This window comes from Tamandua tetradactyla, chromosome 11, assembly GCF_023851605.1.
Source record: "Tamandua tetradactyla isolate mTamTet1 chromosome 11, mTamTet1.pri, whole genome shotgun sequence".
NCBI classification, from domain to species: domain Eukaryota; kingdom Metazoa; phylum Chordata; class Mammalia; order Pilosa; family Myrmecophagidae; genus Tamandua; species Tamandua tetradactyla.
In genome coordinates this window covers 101,215,687-101,221,686 of record NC_135337.1, presented here as the reverse complement: position 1 = coordinate 101,221,686, position 6,000 = coordinate 101,215,687, and positions in this window count along the sequence as shown.

Below are 6,000 nucleotides of genomic sequence, written 5' to 3'. Positions count from 1 at the left end.
ATTGCTGCACAATATTCCATTGAATGTATGTATACATACAAAGTATACATATATACATACAATGTATACATATATACATTTTGTTTAACCACTCATCTATTGATGGGCAGTAGGATTGTTTCCATATTTTAGCAATTGGGAATAGTGCTGCTATTAATATTGGTGTGCAAATGTTTGTTCATGTCACTGCTTTCAGCTTTTCTGGGTATACACCATGTATTGGTATTGCCATGTCATAGGACAAAAAATATTTAGATTTATGAGTGTATTAGTTAGGGTTCTCTAGAGAAACAGAACCAACAGGGAGCACTTGCAAATATAAAATTTATGAAAGTGTCTCACGTGACCGTAGGAACGCAGAGTCCAAAATCCACAGGGCAGGCTGCGAAGCCGATGACTCCAATGGATGGCCTGGATGAACTCCACAGGAGAGGCTCACCAGTCAAAGCAGGAATGCAACCTGTCTCCTCTGAGTCCTCCTTAAAAGGCTTCCCATGATTGGATTTAGCATCACTAATTGCAGAAGACACTCCCCTTTGGCTGATTGCAAATGGAATCAGCTGTGGATGTAGCTGATGTGATCATGACCTAATCCTATGAAATGTCCTCATTGCAACAGAAAGGCCAGCGCTTGCCCAATCAGATGAACAGGTACCACAACTTGGCCAAGTTGACACCTGTCCCTAACCATGACAGTCCACCCCTTGTCAACTTGGCATATATATATATATATATATATATATATATATATATATATATCACCTTAGACCATACTTAATTTCCAAATGAAAACAAATAAGCACACATTTTTTCTTTTACCTGACAATACTCAACTGTCCTGCATATAACTGGAAACACATTAAATCTCTCCAGAATAGCGTGCAAATCCTTGGGCAACATTCATTCTTAAACTTGATATCTTACAACTTAAATAGTATAACACAAACAAAACAGCATTACAGTCCTCGTTTCTGTAACTGACCACGTGGTCAAAGTTCATATTTATCATTACCTTCTTCCACTACCCATTCCATGTTCCCTTTCCCCTCCACAAGCACTTCAGCTGGCCGTGGTTCTTTGCCTGGTGGGGTGACCCAAACCTTCATTCCTGAAGTCTCAGAGCCATTAGTGGTCCTGCCTGGATTGTGTTGTTGCAGTTTTCCATTGATTTTAATCACAGGGCATGGTAGTACTAATAGACGCCCCAGGGGATCTCCTATATTCCAAGAAAACTCTTCTTTACCTCCATTACGTAGTTGCAGTCCTACTTCCTTCTGATAGTCAGGGTCAATTACCCCAGACAATAATGTGATCCCCTTCTTGGTGTGTTGATCCAGAGGCATAAGTAGCCCAAAGTGGCCAGGTGGCAATCTTAACTTCCAGTTTAGTGGTATCACTGTTGTTTCTCCTGGAGAAAGCACACCCCATTTTGGAACTAAAACCTGTAGACCAGCAGAACTCAGGGTAGCAGGGACAGGAAGCAAAAATTTTCCTAGTGGATCACTAGGAGTAATAGTGAGTGGCACCACACCCATTTCCACCCCTTGGTTCCTGGACCCATGGATCCTGGCTATGGGAGAAACAGTACCATACAGCGGACGCTGATTCAGAGCATACACAGCTTCCTGGAGAACATTACCCCAGCCTTTCAAGTTTTTGCCACCTAGTTGGCACCGTAATTGAGTTTTCAAAAGGCCATTCCACCGTTCTATCAATCCAGCAGCTTCTGGATGATGGGGAACATGGTAAGACCAGAGAATTCCATGAGCATGTGCCCATTCCCGCACTTCATTTGCTGTGAAGTGTGTTCCTTGATCCAAAGCAATGCTATGTGGAATACCATGACGATGGATAAGGCATTCTGTAAGCCCACGGATAGTAGTTTTGGCAGAAGCATTGCGTGCAGGGAAAGCAAACCCATATCCAGAGTATGTGTCTATTCCAGTTAGAACAAATCGCTGCCCCTTCCATGAAGGGAGTGGTCCAATGTTATCAACCTGCCACCATGTAGCTGGCTGGTCACCTCGGGGAATGGTGCCATATCGGGGGCTGAATGTGGGTCTCTGTTGCTGGCAGATTGGGCACTCAGCAGTGGCTGTAGCCAGGTCAGCCTTGGTGAGTGGAAGTCCATGTTGCTGAACCCATGCATAACCTCCATCCCTACCACCATGACCACTTTGTTCATGAGCTCATTGGGCAATAACACGAGTTGCTGGGGAAAGAGGCTGACTGGTATCCATAGAACGGGTCATCTTATCCACTTGATTATTAAAATCTTCCTCTGCTGAAGTCACCCTCTGGTGTGCATTCACATGGGACACAAATATCTTCATGTTTTTAGCCCACTCAGAAAGGTCTATCCACATACTTCTTCCCCAGACCTCTTTGTCACCAATTTTCCAATTATGGTCTTTCCAAGTCCCTGACCATCCAGCCAAACCATTAGCAACAGCCCATGAGTCAGTATACAAATGCACCTCTGGCCAGTTTTCCTGCCAAACAAAATGAACAACCAAGTGCACTGCTCGAAGTTCTGCCCACTGGGAGGATTTCCCCTCACCACTGTCCTTCAAGGACACCCCAGAAAGGGGTTGTAATGCTGCAGCTGTCCACTTTCGGGTGGTACCTGCATATTGTGCTGAACCATCTGTAAACCAGGACTGAGTTTTCTCTTCCTCAGTCAATTCACTGTAAGGAACTCCCCAAGAGGCCATAGCTCTGGTCTGGGAAAGAGAAGGTAATGTGGCAGCAGGAGTGGAAACCATGGGCATTTGTGCCACTTCTTCATGTAACTTACTTGTGCCTTCAGGACCTGCTCTGGCTCTATCTCGTATATACCATTTCCACTTTACAATAGAGTGCTGCTGTGCATGCCCAACTTTATGGCTTGGTGGGTCAGACAACACCCAACTCATGATAGGCAACTCAGGTCTCATGGTAACTTGGTGGCCCATGGTTAAGCGTTCAGTCTCTACTAAGGCCCAGTAGCAGGCCAAAAGCTGTTTCTCAAAAGGAGAGTAGTTATCTGCAGCAGATGGTAAGGCTTTGCTCCAAAATCCTAAGGGTCTGCGTTGTGATTCTCCTATAGGGGCCTGCCAAAGGCTCCAGACAGCATCGCTATTTGCCACTGACACTTCCAGCACCATTGGATCTGCTGGATCATATGGCCCAAGTGGCAGAGCAGCTTGCACAGCAGCCTGGACCTGTCGCAGAGCCTCCTCTTGTTCAGGTCCCCACTCAAAATTAGCAGCTTTTCTGGTCACTCAATAAATGGGCCGGGGTAGCACACCCAAATGAGGAATATGTTGTTGCCAAAATCCAAAAAGACCAACTAGGCATTGTGCCTCTTTTTGGTTGTGGGAGGGGCCAGATGCAGCAATTTATCCTTCACCTTAGAAGGGATATCTCGACATGCCCTACACCACTGGACACCTAGAAATTTTACTGAGGTGGAAGGCCCCTGTATTTTTGTTGGATTTATCTCCCATCCTCTGACACGCAAATGCCTTACCAGTAAATCTAGAGTAGTTGCTACTTCTTGCTCACTAGGTCCAATCAACATGATATCATCAATATAATGGACCAGTGTGATGTCTTGTGGGAGGGAGAAACGATCAAGTTCTCTGCGAACAAGATTATGACATGGGGCTGGAGAGTTGATATACCTCTGAGATAGGACAGTGAAAGTATATTGCTGACCTTGCCAGCTGAAAGCAAACTGTTTCTGGTGGTTCTTACTAATAGCTATTGAGAAAAAAGCATTTGCCAGATCAATAGCTGCATACCAGGTACCAGGGGATGTATTGATTTGCTCAAGCAATGATACTACATCTGGAACAGCAGCTGCAATTGGAGTTACCACCTGGTTGAGTTTACGATAATCCACTGTCATTCTCCAAGACCCATCTGTTTTCTGCACAGGCCAAATAGGAGAGTTGAATGGGGATGTGGTGGGAATCACCACCCCTGCGTCTTTCAAGTCCTTAAGAGTGGCAGTAATCTCTGCAATCCCTCCAGGAATACAGTATTGCTTTTGATTTACTATTTTGCTTGGTAGGGGCAGTTCTAGTGGCTTCCACTTGGCCTTTCCCACCATAATAGCCCTCACTGCACGAGTTAGAGAACCAACGTGGGGATTCTGCCAGTTGCTCAATATGTCTATGCCAATTATACATTCCGGAACTGGGGAAATAACTACAGGATGGGTCCGGGGGCCCACTGGACCCACTGTGAGACGGACCTGAGATAAAACTCCATTGATCACCTGGCCTCCATAAGCCCCCACTCTGACTGGTGGTCCAGAGTGACGTTTTGGGTCCCCTGGAATTAATGTCACTTCTGAACCAGTGTCTAATAATCCCCGAAATATCTGATCATTTCCTTTTCCCCAGTGCACAGTTACCCTGGTAAAAGGCCGTCGGTCTCCTTGGGGAAGACTTAGAGGAAGGTTAACAGTATAAATTTGTGGCAGTGTAACAGGTTTCTTCCCCATAGGGACCTGGCCTCCCCTTCATTCAAGGGGCTCAGGGTCTGTAAACTGTTTCAAGTCTGGAAATTGGTTAAGGGGCCGTGACTCTGTGTTTTTGTAATTCAGGTTAGACTTCTGTTCCCTTGACCTAGAACTCTTTTGTTTATACAGCTCCAACAAGAATTTAGTAGACTGCCCTTCTATTGTATTTCTAGGCACCCCATGATTTACTAGTCAATTCCACAAATCTCTGCGTGTCGTATAATTTTGATGCCTCCTTTGAGTTTGTTGTCTATTATAATACCCACGTCTACCCTGTCTTTGGTGATTAAGTGCTGCCACCTGGCTTCTGCCAACTCGGGATCCTGTCATCCCCATTGTGTTTAAGGATTCCAGCTCAGTGACAGCAGTTCCTACAGTAATATCTGACCTACAGAGAAGTGCAACCGCAGAGCTCTTGAGGGATGATGGTGCTAGTCTCACAAATTTATTTCTCACTGTTCTGGTAAAAGGTGCATCCTCTGGACATTCCTGGGATGTAAGAGCAGGCTTTGCATGATAAATCCACTCTAACATCCCAATCTCTCTAAGCGTCTGGATCCCCTCATCTACATTATACCAGGGCAGTTCTGGCATTTCAACCTCAGGTAATGTTGGCTACCTTTTGATCCATGTTTCAACCAACCACCCAAACAGGCTGTTAACACCTTTTCTAACTGCTCTAGCTATAACATTGAATGCAGAATCTCTGCTTAGTGGGCCCATATCAATAAATTCAGCCTGATCCAGCCTTATATTCCTCCCACCATTATCCCACACTCTTAAAATCCATTGCCACACATATTCCCCTGATTTCTGTCTATATAAATTGGAAAACTCACACAGTTCTTTTGGAGTATAACGTACCTCCTGATGTGTGATACTTTGTACCTCACCTTTAGGGGCCTGTTGGGACTTTAGTCTGGTTATAGGTCTAGAAGAAATGAGGGGTGGTGGGGGTGGGTCATGAAAAGAATTAGAAATATCTCCCAAGCCATTTGCTTCAGGGCTTTCATTTGCAGTTTCATCTGGTGAAACAGGATTAATAACTCTAGGGCTAATCCCTTCAGGAGGAGGTTGGGTGGCCAATTCCTCAAGGCAGGCTGGAGGTGGGGTGGCTATGTCCTCAGGGCAGACTATTACAGGGTTATCTAAAGAAGGCTCAGCATGGTCTAGGGTTTCAACCTCACCCCCAACATCATTATCAATCCATATGTCACCATCCCAGTTTTCAGGGTCCCACTCCTTTCCAATCAATGCCCTCACTTTAACGGCAGACACCATGCAAGACTGAGATTTCAGTTTACGTTGTAAAGTTGCTACTCTAACAATAAGATTCTGAGTCTGATTTTCAGAGATCTCAAGTCTACGGCTACAGGAAATAAAATTTTCCTTCAGGATACTCATAGAAACCTCTACATCTTTCAGACGGCACTTAAGCTTCTTGTTTGAAGCCTTAAGCCCATTCCTTTCACCCTTTTATGTAGACAGTG